The 17,377-nt window shown below is 35.8% G+C and overlaps 2 protein-coding genes across 5 annotated transcripts in view; both read right to left on the minus strand.

The window, feature by feature from the left end:
- The window catches only part of Gpr21 (G protein-coupled receptor 21), a 34,677-nt gene extending 17,303 nt beyond the window's left edge, over nt 1-17,374 (minus strand). The window contains exon 1 of the mRNA XM_087182812.1: nt 329-17,374. The gene's annotated coding sequence lies outside the window, so the exon portion shown is untranslated. The remainder of the gene's footprint in view (nt 1-328) is intronic.
- The window catches only part of Rabgap1 (RAB GTPase activating protein 1), a 183,369-nt gene that overhangs the window by 75,057 nt on the left and 90,935 nt on the right, over nt 1-17,377 (minus strand). The window lies entirely within an intron of this gene.

Here is a 17,377-nt window from a genome sequence, read left to right on the forward strand (position 1 = left end):
CTTCACCCCTCCTGGTACATTTCATGGTTAATCTCAGTAATACCCTACATAACTGGTCCTTTACAGAGAAGGAGCAGCAATGCCAAGCTTTCAAGATCAGCATAAAACAAAAGCAATCACAGTCAGATCTATCTGCCCCCATTTTCTTTCATTTGAGCCTTTCAGGGGAGAAAAGCAATCTTACAGCAATTCTGAAAAACACTACTACAATTACCACTAATAAAGTCACCCAAGATAACTTATGTTCTACATTAAATCTGATGTAGTATTTTATCTCCGAAAAGATTTTAATAGAATTTATCTGTTTAACTCAATTTCACAGTGTTACCTGTAATTCTGCATGCTGCAATCCAAACAAAAGCCACAATACACTCCTAACAGAAAGCCTTGTAATGCAGGAATGTGCTTCAGCCCCGTGTACTGCAGAACTGAGACACAGAGGGAGGGGATAAAAGAGTAGGAGGGGAAACGAGTAGGAGAGGGGGCTTGGGAAAAGGAAGAAGGGGGAGGGGAAAGAAACCGCTTGTTTGACACACTCTGACATCTTTAGCAACTCATTAGAATTCATCACCCGAGAGCTGCTCCCCAATTATGATTATCACTTGCTAAATAAATGGGGGGGATGACTTAATTTGCCTGAAGTGAAGCATTTGAAGGCTGTTTCCTCATATGTCTGGAATACCTCTCTCAAACAGATAAGTAGAATTTAGACTTCTAGGCAAGGAAAATGAGTAGTAACCAGGCAGAGTCAGAAATTAAGACTGAAACACGCTGCCAGAGGGGCAATGGTGAGGGGAAATTTCTATTTTCTTGTAGTAATTTCCCAAAGAACAAAGAACAATATTAAAGAAAGAAGTGTGTTAACAGTACATGGCAACTGAGAAATCATAGTTCAGCTGCAAAAGAAGTTTGAGAAAAGGCTAAATATTTAACATTAATTTTCTCTCTCATAACTCACTAGATATTGGCTAATATTAAGAAACCTTAAAATTATATTTTTCAGAAGAATAAACACTGCCCAATCTGATTTTGCAAAAACAGCACGCATATAGAAATTGGTGCTTCTGTATTGGATATTAACCTATAGTTTTGAGATACCATTTCTTGCTTCTACTGTGCTAAGAAGCACTGCACAAAAACTAAAAGATGGCAAAGTAAACACACCCTATCTAAGCTTGAAAACTATAGGAAGTTTCGTAGTACAAATATGTCTTTGTATCTGAGAATACAGTCTTATCTCTGCCTACTTAAAACAATGAAAACTGGAATTATGTTGTGACTTTCCTGGTAATGTAATAAATGATGTCAATTTTAAGCTAATCAGGAGTAAGGTCCTGTGGGAATGGTGTGATTTTAGTACATTTTCTTCCAGGTATTTGAACTTTCAATTCATCTTTCTAAATAAAATTCCACATAGCCAGCAGAGTAAAAGAAAACAAACACTGGCATTTGTAAGCATTCCAGATCTACACACTTAAGTGAAGACATATATTATGTGATACAACTTTTGCTTTTACTCATTTTATACACATTTTCTTACTGCATACAAAATTCTACCCATTATTAGAATTCAATGAATTGCATTTTAAATCAGAAACATTGTGCTAATTACATGAAGCAACCAATTTAAAACCTATTTGAATCTAAGCCTGAGAGCAATATTTGACTATTCTTACTGGAAAACATGGCAAAACGTGGCACAGTAAAAACACCAACAGTATCAAAGGACAGCCAGGTGGCTCAAATCCTTGCTCTACTATTACTTAGCTTCTCTTAGTCTCAGTTTCATTACATGTAAAATGAGGATAATACTCCCTACTTCACAAGGATTCTTGGAAATAAAGACAGTGTGCACAAAAGGCTTACCAACACCTAGTACAAGGAGAGTATATAACTTTATTTTTTGCTCATACAAATAAAATAGCCTTCCTAGAGAGCCAGTGTTTTCACATCAGTCATGTGGCATTGCTTGAAGCTGGGCTTTTCTGCATCCTAAAGAGCCCTCTCTGACTGTGATGCCACAGGTCTAGGGCACAAAACAGCTCTAAGGATACAATGCTGCCACGCATTATTCAAATACCCTGAGATACACATATGCAAGAGAGTGAAGCCACCTGGAGAGAAGGAAGGACGATTAATTATTACTTCTTCATAAATAACTACTCTAAGTCCCTAGCCCTGATTTCATTCCTGAGCTCTTTCTTCTATTTACAATTTGCTGGTTAGTCTCACATTTTTCACCTGAATGCCTTTCTAGATTTTTTTATCTGTAGTATGTTCAAAATAAAATACATTTTTAAATACCAAATAAGCCCCTCACTTTTTTCTCAGCACTTTTCCAGACACTACTAAGGAAGCATCTTGAGCACTCTTTCACTTAATGCAATGTTTTTGTTCACCAAGTCCTGGGACTCTATTTCTACAGCAGTTTTCAAATTTCAATTCCTCCTTTCAGTTTTCAGTTTAGGCCATCATTAATTACCATTTGGGCTTCTAGTTTTGTCCATTTTCTTACTTAATCTATTCATTTTTGCCTGACCGAATATCTAAAAGCATATCTACCATTATGGAACTCTACTGTTCCAGTCTGAGCTTATTGTTCTATTTCCCCAAATCACTTCGCCCTCCAGCAGAACCAGGTTACTCACTATTCTAAATACTTCTCAGACATTTTATTTTTGAAGCCCCTAAATTGAGTGCTTAATAATTATTGAATGAAGGAATAATTTCTAAGAATTATTGCTTTTCAACAAAAGGAATAAATACTTGCCAAAGTAAGGAGAGTCCAGGCTTTTCTACTACTTGTAAATTTGGGCAAGCAATTTATTCTCACATTTCTCATGTATAAAACTAGAGTTATGCTGATAAAAACAGATACTGCATTGGCCGATAACAAATTAAATAATAAATTAAAATACAATAAAATAGAATAAAAACTATCATTACACTGGTATCAATACAATAATAATTCTTTGAATTTTTTTCTATCTCAGTAAAAGCCACTTTAATACAATCAAAATATTCCCTTAGGAAGCTTAAAAAAAGGGCTGCTAGCCTCATAAAGGGCTATTAGTTAAAAAAAACCTCAAATATTTAATTCTTTTTTCAGTACCGGGGATCAAACTCAGGACCCTACACTTGTGAGGCAGGTGTGGCACAACTAAGCTAAATCCCCAGCCTCTTAAATGTTTTGTTTTTAATTAAAGAAAAACAGACAAATACTTAATGGCTTGGGGAGGTAGTAAATATATATCATCATAAAATATTTCTTCCATATATATTCCTTTTTTATTTTTTGGAAGGCAGAGTATCTATTTTTGTATATATGTTACTGGAAAACAATACATTGAAAAAATCAACTTTACTTACTGGCTAGTGGGGCAAGTGATTTAAAAAAAATTTCTTCTTTATATCATTCTACATTTTCTAAATTTCACAACTTGTGTGTATTATTTTTATAATCAGGTAGAGAAAAATTCTTACAGGTACAAGAATATAATTGAATGAACCATATGAACTTGCCAATAGTTAACCATTTCATTTCTCGTTAAATATTTTCTGACCTGCAAAAACTACAACATATATAATTCCACCTGACAGAATTAAAATAAATTAAAATAATAAAAGAACAAAATGACAGAACTAAAAAGGAAACAAAGCAGAAAGAAATAGAACATGTAACAGAAAAAGAAAAAAAAACCGCTTCAATTATATTTATTATTTTTTCAACCTATCCAGAGGCTTAACTTCTACAAATGAGAAAAGCTAAATCTCAAAGAGTTAGGTGGACAGAAAATTTAGCAATCAATGTCTTTTTCTCTGTTGTAGCAATCAGGAGAAAAGTCTGTTTGCTACAATAAGAACACTCTTAAGATAATTCTTAGGAATAAATTATACAAAAAGGCACAAAGCCCATGTGAAGGCTAATCTTAAATTTTTAATAGACAAAAAATAAAATTTGACCAACAAGAAAATCATCTCATATTCTTAGATGTGAAGATATAATAACAATTTTGAATTTATACCCTCAACTGATACATAAATTAAATGCAATTCAAATTAGAATCCCCAGGTAACCTTATAGGGTGGTGGAGGTGGCGGTGAGATTGGAAAAGTGATTTTAAGGTACTTATGACAATTAATTTGCGAATACTCATGTAGAGTTAGGTAATAAGAAACACTGAGAAAAGACTTGCTTTACCAGCTATCAGAACATAACTCAAAGCCTCTTTAATCAAAACAATATTTGGATAGGAATACACAAACAGATCAATAACAATCCTAGCATACATGAGAGTTTAAGATATGACAAAGACCAGTAGCTCTACTCAGTAGGAAAACATGAGTAATGTAACTAATTATTCATCTCGAAGAAAATAAAACTGGACCACCATCTTAGGCTATGTACAAAAATAAATACCAGATGGATTAAAGACACAAGACACAATTTTCGACATAAAAATTGAAAATGTTCTGTAAGGCGTGAAACAACAGTCAATAAAAACCTATAGTTTCAAAAGGTACTTATAGCCAGGTGTAGTGGTGTATGCCTGTAATCACAGAACTTGGGAGGCTGAGGCAAGAGGACTGCTGTGAGTTTGAGGTCAGCCTGGGCTGTACAATCAGTTCAAGACCAGCCTGAAGTACAAAGCAAGACTCTGCCTCAAAAAAACCCAAAGAAACAAAGAAAGAAGGGAATGGAATAATATGAGAAAATGAAAAAGTGGAAACAAAGTCTTTGTAAATAGGGAGGGATGGAGGGTTTGAAGGGAGGGCAGGGGAAGGGGGAAAAATAAGAGAGATTATATAAAGGTGCAAATTTACAATGATGAATGTCATTATATTGTATACCTAAAATGTACCAATGAAATAAAATTTTTAAAAAATCATAGTAAAAAAAAACCCCAATGAATCAATGTACTTACATTATAAATGCAAGGATTAGTACATATACAGAGAATGCTTAGAAATGGACTTCTTAAATAGGAGTAACTGTACAAAAAATATGAAGAGGGAAATCACAAAAGAGAAAATCATTCATGTTTACTGGTAGTCAAGTAATCACAAACTACAGATATGCTAGCATCACTTATATCCATTGATAGCAAAAATCAGATATAGTGCTAATGCTGGCTGGGCTAAGGGCCAACAGATACAGTACTTTGCTGGTGGAACTACAATGCTGGAATGGTGAACTGCCACATCCTTTCAGAGAAGCAAACTGAAATAAGTAAATCAAATACAAAAAATAAACAGCCAGTTAAAAAAAATGTTATCCTTTGACATACCAATCATTCTCCTATGATTTCATAAAACTCAAAGATTTAGAACATGTTTGGAATATTTAGTAAAAGGCTATTTAAAAGCTAAAACCAGAAACAGAATGAAAGCCCAAAAATAGAAAAATGGTTAAATGAAAGACTGTACTTAAAAATAAGGAAAATAAACAGTATATAATTACATTTATGTGATTCCATGAAATTATTTAATAAGTAGGGTAATGGAAAAGAATCAGCTTTGGAATCAGTCCTGAGTTCAAAACCGGCCTTTTCTATTTACTTTACTAGCTAAGTTTATACATATTGTTAAGCCTCAGTGAGTCAATGTTTCTGCATTTTTAAAATGGAAATAGTAATAAATACCTCACAAGGATTTTATTAGGATTAAAAAGATAATTGATGAAGTGAGGAAAAAAAGAATTAAGATGTATTATGTATATGTTCCAACTCCCTACAAAAATTGTAATCATTATGTACTGTAAACACTAATAAAAAAAGAATGAATATACAGAGCTTTGCATAGCATCTGACACATACTGCGGGTTCGAAAAACATAGCTATTATTATTGTTATATGATTCCCCTCCTAGATTCCTACTGAAATGAGAAAGCTAAGGAAAAGGAAAAAGGAGGCAAGAGCCTCTAAACTAACTCCATTGCTTATAGAAAAAAGAAACATTTAAAAAAAATAAATATGTGAAATATTTTATGTTATTGAAATGTCATTTGGCCTTGGATTACAAAAGGTATTGGACCCAGGGACGTAGCTTAGTGGTAATGTGTGCTTAGGACATGGAAGGCCCTGGGTTCAATCCCAAGCACTGAGGGGGAAAAAAAGAACATGGAAAAGGACCTGCATGTACCCTCACAAGACAGGCTTGGCAATTACAGAAAGACAGTAACAAAGACATTTATCAGGTTTTTTTTCTGCCATGTTAAACTGTTTGACTCTCAGTCGATAAATCAAGTGACTATTTTCTATTTTAAATTTAGTATTTAAGTTTAAATCTGGCAAAGCCATATTTAGAATAAGTTTTAAAAATTAGTAATATGAATATATGTGTAAATATTGTCCATGTATGTACAATAATATGTACAAATCCTGCCATAGTTGCAAGAATGTCTACAGTAGTTTTATTCACAAGAGCTAAAACTGAATAGAAAACAATCAAGTATCTATAACTGCACTGCACAACTGATCTTAAAATATATATTTTATATAAATAATGAAATATTCTCAGCAATTAAAGTATTTTTTAAATGATATACCAATCCATTCCCAAAATAGATGAGCAAGAGAAGTTAGATACAAATAAGTCTATTCTGCATGACTATGTAATTACTTTTTAATGAAGCACAGTAACACTCAAAATTAATCTGAAAAGACAAAAGTCAATATAGTGATTACTTCAGCAGTACAGAAGTGTTGGTTATGACAAGAAAGGGACAAAAATGATTTCAGGGTCTGATGAGTATTCCTTGCTCTTAAGAGTAGCCACAGCAGTGTATTTATATGTAAAATGTTATGCAGTTGTACACTTTAAGGTTGTTATTTTACCTGTGAAATTATAGCTTGCTGTAAAAATAAAGATGAAAAAATTTTAAAGTAGTTCCCCTTTCTTCAAAGAATTTTCACAGTAAGTTAAAATATGTCATTTATCATTCCCATGCAATGATAAACATTATTTCCAAGAAGAAACAAAGTAAAGCAAATACCAATTTACATCAAATATTGCTGTTCAGGGGGGAAAAAGCGTGACATATTATGATGGTTTGTATTTTCTGATCATCTGCAAGCAATTTGAGCAGAAATCTTTTGAAGTTTAGTCAAATGCACGATAAAAGTTTAGTGTAAATTCTAAAGTGCACATCATCAGTGTATATAAATTACTAATCAAATATATCAGATTTTGTTAATAGTCTTCTACATATCGTATATCTACCAGATTTCTTTTCTAGAAACAGATGGCATCATTTTCACAGAACCAGAAAACTAGAATCCAATTTATCACAATACTTCATGTCTTTAAATAATCTACATGAACAACCTCAACACAGACCTTTAAATCAAGAAACTCTTATGAAACCATTTTTGGCTAAAAATTTAAAAGGACTTTAAAAGCAGACCTAGAAAGACAGTGTTACAAGTCCAAACTATGCTTTGCCAACAAAAGAAGATAATCAGCAGGTATACCTCTGCTAGCTGTACAGGCTATGTAACCTCCTTCATTCCTTGATGCCTTCATTCATACTAGAGTGTAACATTCTATCCAATTATTTTATGACTGCAGAACTCTTTTCTGGAACTATTGTATTCTTGAAAAAGACTCCCTTGTTCTCCCAGCATGAATTAATCACTTCTTTTGATGGTTCCCATTGGGCTTTTTCAGGCACATCCTATCACATGACAGTTAAGAGCTCTTGTGTTTGATCTCCCAGACCAAGCATTGTGGTTGTAGTACGCATTCAAAAATATTGGTTAAACAATTACTGTATATTTACATAATGGAGGAATTAGCATATTACTTTTTTTTTTTTTTTTTGGTACTGGGGATCAAACTCAGGTCCTTGCGCTTGCGAGGCAGGTGGCGGAACCACTGAGCTAAATCCCCGGCCCCAGCATATTACTTCTTAAAACAAAAAACACCAGTCTGAGCCAGGTGTGGTGGCCCATGCTTGGAATGCAGGTAGTACTCTGGAGACTGAGGCAGGAAGATTATGAGTTTGAGACCAACATAGGCTACAAAGGAAGACCCTATCTCTAAACACACACACACACACACAAAACCTGTCTGGAATTAAAGTGATAGGAAGGAATGCTAATATTCTGAGGACACAGAAGTCATGTTCTAGTGAGGAAAGGTCCTATCTCATGTTTAAACACTGTTCTCCTATAAGGTGTGTCTTAGTAACTTTTCTCATTGCTGAGACAAAGTATCCAACAACCCAAAGTTAAAGGAGGAACTGTGTTATTTGGCTCACAGTTTGTAGAGGTTCCAGTCCATAGTTGGCTGGCTATAAGGCAGGACAGCATGGCAGATAGGCATTGCACAGGACAAAGAGTCCATGGCGAGCAGGCAGGCGAGAGCACATTAGCGCTCTTTCTGTCCCTTATATTTTACATTTTACCCGCCTGCGTGTAGGGCTGGTACAGTATTCACACCCTTAATCCTAGCCAGAACTATGCCAAACCAATCAGTGGACTGAAGTAATTATACACCCTTCCTCCCAGCACCACACACTCTAGATCCAGCCACTTCTGAAAAGGCCCCTCTATGACTACATGAGGGTATAGGGGGACATTTAGTCACAAGCCATCACAATGTATTTTGTGTATGTGTTTTAAATAAAAGCTTTAAAAACAATTTATTTGTGATAGTTAAGCTTAATTGTGTGAACTTAAGCAGCTTTGGGGGTATCCAGACGGGTCATAGAAGTGTGACCTTGGGTACTATATCTGGTCCTTTGCCCCTTCCTTTCTGGCATTGCTGCCCTGCTTCCCAGCTGCCATGAACTAAACATCTTTACTCTGTGTCATGTCCTTCCACCATGACATTTCTGCCTTGGGGCCAGCTGACCATGGATGGAAATTCCTGAATCCTTGAGCCAAATTAAACCTCCACTCCTTTAAATTGTGGGTGTTGGGTATTGCCTCCCAGCATGCAAAAGCTGACTACTATATTATTCATATCTTATTAAGATTTTAACATTTAAAAAAATTTTTCAAAGACAGCCTAGTCAACAAACAGTGCTGGGAAAACTGGGTATCTGTTTGCAGAAGACTAAGAAGGACCCATATCTCTTGTCATGTATTGAACTAAAATCAAAATGAATCAGAGAGCTCAACATTAAAACAGAAGTACTAAGAGCGCAGAGGAGGAGGCTTCAGGGCCGCTGTACCAATGCTCCCAGAGCAGAGGAGGTGAGCTGTGTAGGTGCCAGCAGCATCCCCCACCCCTGTTGAAATGAGAAGACAAGTAAACAACCCTCAAAACCAGACTTCCAGATCACCTAAAGCAACCCCAAAGGGAAATGAGATGGAACACTGATACTCAACCACCTGGACTCTCTGAACTGGCAACAAAAGGGGATCTGGAAAAAAAGAAATCTGAAATAATTTCTCAGGTAACAGCAGAGATTATGCCCGTAGTGCAAGACATGATTAATAAATCTAGGGCTGACACACATAAAAAAATAGAGGAGCTGAGTAACATGATGGAATCCCAACATAGGAAACAAATGGAATCCATAAAACAGATGTAAACAGATTTGCAAGAGATTAAAATCTCCACTGAAAGTCTACACATCAGAATGAGTCAATGTGAGGACAGAATTTCAGATATAGAAGATAAGATTTCAATTAGTGACCAGGAAAAGAAAAATTTCTTTAAAATTGTAAGGGACCACGAGAAATCAATCTAGCAGCTGCTAAATGATGCAAAGAATAACATAAGACTGATCAGAGTCAATGAAGAAACAGGAGAGAGTGCAGAAGACATAAAAAAATGTTCACAGAAGTGATGGCAGAAAACTCTCCAAGCAAGGGAAAAGAACTTGACATACAGATAAGTGAGGCATATAGGACTCCAACTAGCCATGAATAAAAAAAAAAAACAAAATCTACACATAGGCATAAAATAATTAAGATTCCAGAAACCCAACAGAAGAACAAAATTCTACAAGCGGTTGGAGAAAAGAAACAAATCACAAAGAAAGGAAAGGCCATCTGAATCACAGCAGATTTCTCAACACAAACCCTCAAGGCAAGAAGAGCTTGGAGTGATGTATTCCAAGCCCTGAATGAAAACAGCCTCCGACCCAGATTGATGTACCCTGCAAAACTATCTTTGAAAACAGATGGAGAAATAAGATACTTTCATGACAAACAGCACTTAAGAACTTCATGAAAACCAAACGAGCACTCCAAAATTTTTTTTTAAATATCCTAGGAAAAGACAACGAGAATCACAACCCCTGGAAGCCCAGCAGAATGAATCCATCAGGCCCGACAAGAAATTAAACTCAAAGGGGGAGAATCCAACAAAAAGAAAAAGTCATGACAAGGATAAGTCAATATGTATCAGTTATAACCATCAATGTTAATGGTCTCAATTTGCCAATCAAAAGAAATAGGCTCGCAGAATGGGTCAAGAAGCAAGATCCAACAATATGATGTGTATAAGAAACACAACTTAATTCAAAAAGAAAATCATAGACTGAAAGTTGAAGAATGGAAAACAATACTCCATGTGATCAGAACCCAGAAAAAAAGCAGGAGTAGCTATCCTCAAACCAACACTGATTGAGAGAGACAAAGAAGGACACTACATCCTTATAAAGGGAACAATCCAACAGGAAGAGATGACAATCATAAATACATATGCACCAAACACTAGTGTGCCCAACTATATAAAACAAATACTAAAAGACATGAAAAATCATATAAGCGCTAATATAATAGTAGCAGGGGACCTCAATACCCCACTGTCACAAATAGATCAACTAGACAAAAAATAAGTAACAAAATACTAGAACTCAAACAAACTCTTGAACAAATGAACTTAACAGATCTTTACAGAGTGTTCCACCCCCACAAAATCAGAATATACATTCTTTTCAGCTGCACACGGGTCGTTCTCCAAAATAGACCACATACTCACACATAGAACATATTTAAGTAAGTGCAAAGGAACTGAAGTTATCTCCTATATATTATCAGACCATACTGCAATGAAATTGGAGATCGATAGCAAAAAAACCCGCAAAAATTTCATAAACACATGGAAATTGAACAACAGTTCTGAATAGCCAATGGGTCACAGAGGAAACTAAAGAAGAAATCAGACAGTTCCTTCAATTAAATGACAATGACAATACAACATATTGGAATCTATGGGACACAATGAAAGCAGTCTTACGAGGGAAATTCATAGCAGTGAACAGATTGAGCCCAATTAAACAACCTGACAGTGAACCTAAAGTTTCTAGAAAAAGAAGAGCAGGACAAACCCAAAGCTCATAAAGATCAGAGCAGAAATCAATGCAATGGAGACTAAGAGAACAATATAAAAAAATCAATGAAGCCAAGAGTTGGTTCTTCAAAAGAATAAACAAAATTGACAAAACCTTAGCCAACCTTATCAGGAAAAGGAAAGAAAAGGCCCAAATCCATACAAATAAGAATGAAAAGGATGAAATTACAATGGACCCAGCAGAAATCCAGAGGATCATCAATACCTACTTCCAGAACCTATATGCCAATAAGATGGAAAACAGAGAAGAAATGGACAGATTCCTAGATAATGTATGAATTACCAAAGTTGAATGAAGAAGTCCTAAAAATTCTAAACAACCCTATATCAATCAATGAAACTGAAAATGTAAGTAAAAACCAACTAAGAAAAGTCAGGGGCCGCGGATTTAGATTAGTGGTTTCGCCGCCTGCTGCACAAGCTCAAGAACCCGAGTTCGATCCCCGGTACCAAAAAAAAAAAAAAAAAGAAAGAAAAAGAAAAGCCCAGGTCCTGATGCCTTCACTGCTGAATTCTACAAGATATTTAGAGAGGAACTACTGCCACTACTGTTTAAACCCTTCTATGAAATTGAAAGGGAAGCAATACTCCTGAATTCATTCCTGGAAGCAAGCATCACCTTGATCCCCAAAGCAGAGAAAGACTCAACTGAAAAAGAGAACTATAGGCCAATCTCCCTCATGAACATAGATGCAAAAATCCTTAATAAGATACTGGCAAATAGAATACAGAAGATCATCAAGAATCATACACCCTGACCAAGTGGGATTCATCCTAGGGATGCAGGGATGGTTCAACATACACAAATAATAAATGTAATACACTATACCAATAGAGCCAAAGACAAAAACCATATGATCATCTCAACAGACGCAGAAAAAGCATTTGACAAAATCCAACATGCATTTATGATAAAAACCCTACAAAAAATCGGAATAGATGGTCTCTACCTCAATCTGATAAAAGCCATCTATTGTTTTTGGTACCAGGAATTGAACTCGGGACCTTGTGTTTTCAAGGAAGGCACCGGAACCACCGAGCTAAATTGCCGACCCCAAGATAAAAGCCATCTATGAAAAACCAACAGCCAATATCATGCTAAATGGTCCAAACCTGAAATCCTTCACACTAAAATCAGGAACAAGACAAGGATGTTTACTATCACCACTCCAGTTCAATGTAGTCTTGAACAGCAATTAGACAAGAGAAAGAAATAAAAGGAATAAACATAGGAAATAAAGAAGTCAAATCGTCATTATTTGCAGATGATATGATACTCTATATAGAAGACCCCAAGAACTCCACCAAAAGTCTTCTAGACTTAATAACCAAATTCAGTAAAGTAGCTAGATACAAGGTCAACACACAAAAATCAATAACTTTCCTCTACACAAACAACACTCACTGAGGGAGAAATAGGACAAACAATTCCTTTCACAATAGCATCCAAAAAACTGAAATGCCTAGGGATCAACCTAACAAAAGAAATCAAAGACCTCTTCTCTGACAAAGATAGCACTCTGAAAAGAGAGATTGAAGACGATAACAGAAAATGAAAAGATATCCCCTGCTCCTGGGTAGGAAGGATCAATATAATGAAAATGGCCATACTTCCAAAACTGCTATATAGATTCAATGCATTCTCAATTGAAATCCCAGCAGCATACTTCATGGACCTTGAGAAAACAATCCAAAAATTCAATTGGAACAAGAAGAGACCTAGAATAGGAAAAGCAATTCTAGGTAACTGAGACAGGGCAAGGGGTATTACAACCACCAACTTGAAACTATACTATAAAGCTACTGTGATAAAAATAGCATGGTACTGGCAAAGTAACAGACCTGAGGACCAGTGGAACAGATCAGAAAATGCAGAAACAACTCTAGACACATTGTCACCTTATCTTTGACAAAGGATCCAAATACCCTCACTGGAGGAAAGACAGCCTCTTTAATAAACGGTACTGGAAAAATTGGGTTTCAACTTGCCAAAGATTAAAACTAGACCTATATCTCTCACCATGCACTAAACTAAAATTGAAATGGATTAAAGATCTAAATATTAAAACAGAAATTCTGAACTGGCTGGAACAGAGCTCAGGTAGAACTCTTGAAGACACTGGTGTAGGAAAAGATTTTATGAAGAAAACCTCAGTTGCCTGTCAACTAGCACAATGAACAAGTGGGATCTCTTCTTATGAAAAAGCTTCTGCACAGCAAGAGAAACCACCAACAGAGCGAAGGGACAACCTCACAATGTGGGAAAAAATCTTCACCTGCTGTTCCTCAGAAAAAGGTCTACTATCTAGAATCTATAAAGAATTTTTAAAACTCAGACCTCCCAAATTTAAAGACCCAATCCAAAAACGGGCATCTGAAATGAACAGACATTTCTCAGACAAACAAGTAGAAATAGCAAATAAACATATGAAAAAATGTTCAACATTACTGGTCATTCAAGAGATGCAAATGAAAACAACACTGAGATTCCACCTCAGTCCAGAAAGAATGGCTGGTACCATGAAATCAATAACGAATGCTGGAGGGGCTATGAGGCAAGGGGAACACTGCTCCGCTGGTGGGAGTGTTGACTGGTGCAACCACTGTGGAAATCAGTATGGAGATATCTCAAAGAACTAGGACTGGAAGTCTCATTTGACCCAGCTATTCCCCTGCTGGGTATCTTTCCCAAAGAATTAAAAGAATCATACCACAGTGATATATGTGCAACCATGTTCACAGCAGCACAGTTTTTAATAGATAAAACTTGGAAACAGCCCAAGTGCCTATCAACTGGATAAAGAAAATGTAGTTTTTTCATAAAATGGAATACTACTGAATCATAAAAAATGAGCAATTAAAGATATTTATAGCTAAATGGATGCACACTGAGGCACTACTCAACTGAAATAAATAGGACACACGTGTAAATACCGAATAGTTTCTCTAGTTTGAGAAACTGAAAGTATAAATAAGAACTGAAAGGTACAGATAATGTGAAATAGAAAGAAAAGGGGCAAAGGGGAAGGGGAAGTGGGAGGAGTAAGGGAAAGGAAAGAAGGGAATGGAATTAATATGAGAAAATGAAAAAATGGCAACAAAATCTTTGTAAATAGAGAAGGATCGAGGGGTTGAAGGGAGGGCAGGGGAAGGGGGAAAAAGTAAGAACCAAGAGAGATTATGTAAAGGTGCAAATTTCCAATGATGAATGTCATTATATTGCATACCTAAAATGTACCAATAAAATTAAATTAAAAAAACCAGAAGTACTGAACATACTTAAAGACAAAATTCATAACACACTTGAAGTTGCAAGTGTAGGAAAGGATTTTTTGAACCGAATCCCAATTGTTTAAGAAATAATAAGGGCCAAGGATTTAGCTCAGTGGCACCGCGCCTGACTTACAAGCACAAGGTCCTAAGTTCGATCCCTGGTACCCCCCCCAAAAAAAATATTACCAAGAATCAACAAATGGGATTATATCAAATTAGAAAGCTTCTACACAGCAAAGGAATCAATTATTAGAGTGAAGAGACAACCTACAGAATGGAAAAAATTTTGCCAGCTATTATTAGAGGACTAATATCTAGAATATATAAAGTACTAAAAATTAAACCACCTAAAATAAAAGACCCAATCAAGAAATGGGCAAGTTGCCAGGGATTTAGCTCAGTGGTTCCACCGCCTGCCTCGCAAGAGGCAAGGTCCGGAGTTTGATCCCTGGTACCAAAAAAAAAAAAAAGAAAAGAAAAAAGAAACAGGCAAGTAAAATAAATAGACATTTCTCAGAAGAAGTACAAACAGCCAACAAATATATAAAAAAAGGTTCAGCATCTCTGGTCATTAGAGAAATGCAAATTAAAACAACACTAAGATTCCATCTTACACCACAAAGAATGGCAATCATCAAGAAATCAAAGAATAACGAATGCTGGTGTGGCTATGGTGAAAAGGAACTCTCCTGCATTGTTGGTGGGAATGTAAACTAGTATAACCATTATGGAAATCAGTATAAAGATTTCTCAAGTAACTGAAATTAAAAATTTCATATGATCAATCTATTCTCCTTCTTAGAATCTTCCCCAAAGGGCTAAAGACATCATACTATAGCGATACATGCATACCAATGTTTGTAGCAACACAACTTGTAATAGCTAAATCCTGAAAGCAGCAGGTATGTCCATTAACAGTCAAATGCACAAAGAAAATGTATCTATACATAGTGGAACACTATTCAGCTATAAAGGATAAACCTGAGACATACAGAAAAATGGATGTATCTGGAAAATACAATATTGAAGGAAATATATCAAACACACAAGCTTAAATATTGTATGGTATCTCTCATTTGAGTAAGGTGAAGTAGAAATAAAGAGCATAATAAATGATGGGTAGCAGGTAACAAGGAGACAGATCTCTTTTAAATGGGAAGAGGTCCACGAGACTGAGGGTGAGGGGAGGGGTGAAAGGGAACCAAGCAGAATTAAGATATGCCATGTACAGTTGGGGATTTAGCTCAATGGCACCATGCCTGCCTCACAAGTACAAGGTCCCGAGTTCGATCCCTGGTATCAAAAAAAAAAAAAAGGAAAAAAAGAAATAAAGATATGCCATGTACAGGAACCTAATAACCTCAATGAATATAAACATTATATGTCATAAACATGAGCTAAGAATAATAATACCAACAAGAATGAAAATGGGGAAAGGACATTCAGAAGCAGAGGGAGGGAGGTGGATAGGAAGGGGATAAAAAAAGAAACAAGATGTATTATATGTACATTTATCCACACCTCAAGATAAATGTAAGCTTCCTGCACTGCAAACATGTACTAGTAATATTTTCTAAAAGTCACAGTTTAGGGCTGGGGATTTAGCTCAGCAGCACTGCACCTGCATCACAAGCGCAAGGTCCTGAGTTCAATCCCTGGTACCAAAAAACAAAAAAAAATCACATTTTAAGGGAACCAACAGATGAAGGGAGGAGGGAGGGAGAGGAAGGGAAGGGAATGAGAAAAGAACTAAGATGTGTTATGTAGCCGGGGATTTAGCTCAGTGGTTCTGCCGCCTGCCTCGAAAGCGTAAGGTCCAGAGTTCAATCCCTGGTACCAAAAAACAAAACAAAACAAAACAAGATGTGTTATGTACATGTTCCAACTCCCCATGATGAATGTAATCATGTACTACAAACATGTACTGATGAAAATAAAAATGCAAGGGCTGGGGATTTAGCTCAGTGGTTCCACCGCCTGCCTCTCGAGCACAAGGTCCCGAGTTCGACTCCCAGTACCAAAAAAGAAAAATAAAGACAATAAAAACACACACAAAAATTTCACCTTTTGGCATATTGAAAAATTGTCACACATTACTGAAGATTCTGAACAATCCCTTCAAAAATCTGGTCTTGGATTTGTATACCATTGAAGAAGCTGCTTCCTAAAGATAAACACCTCAATAATTTGAGGAAAGCTAAAACTAAAACCAAGAACACAGGCTGACAAAACACAAAACAAAACATTTCCTAACCTTGAAGATAATTACTGTACTTTAAATCTTTGTATGTCGTATAAAGAAACTTTGAAGAATGCCTCAACTTTAGAAGGGAACACTAAAGGGTTTTTCACTTGAGAGGAATGAGCTAAAAAGGGATACGGTTTAAGATCACAGAATTATTTTCTTATAATTGTAGAAAACAGAATTGAACTAGGCCTTCCCCACCAGGAGCACATTTCTGTGAAGTGTGATAAGAATTAAACAAAACAAAGTTTTTACACATTTCTTAACAGAACTGATCTGACAAAACTGTAATTATGGTCAAAAAGGCTCTAGATGACTAATGAGCTAGAGGACATCCCTTCCTCTGACGGAAAACCGCTCAAGAAAGAAAATCTTGTGCTTTCTCCTTTGCACCACCAAAAGAAAACACATGTGAGCTAGAAGTATGAACAGTTCTATTCTTACTGTAAATAAAGAAATTATAAAAATTATTGGAAGTCAAAGAGCCACAATGATCCTTCACTACAAATTTTTAAAAGGATAAATGATGAAGGTGAGTAATCCTCTCCT

The sequence above is a fragment of the Heterocephalus glaber genome, unplaced genomic scaffold (assembly GCF_053883595.1).
Source record: "Heterocephalus glaber isolate CG9 unplaced genomic scaffold, H.glaber_assembly_v1.0 deba00001479, whole genome shotgun sequence".
Classification (NCBI taxonomy): Eukaryota; Metazoa; Chordata; class Mammalia; order Rodentia; family Bathyergidae; genus Heterocephalus; species Heterocephalus glaber.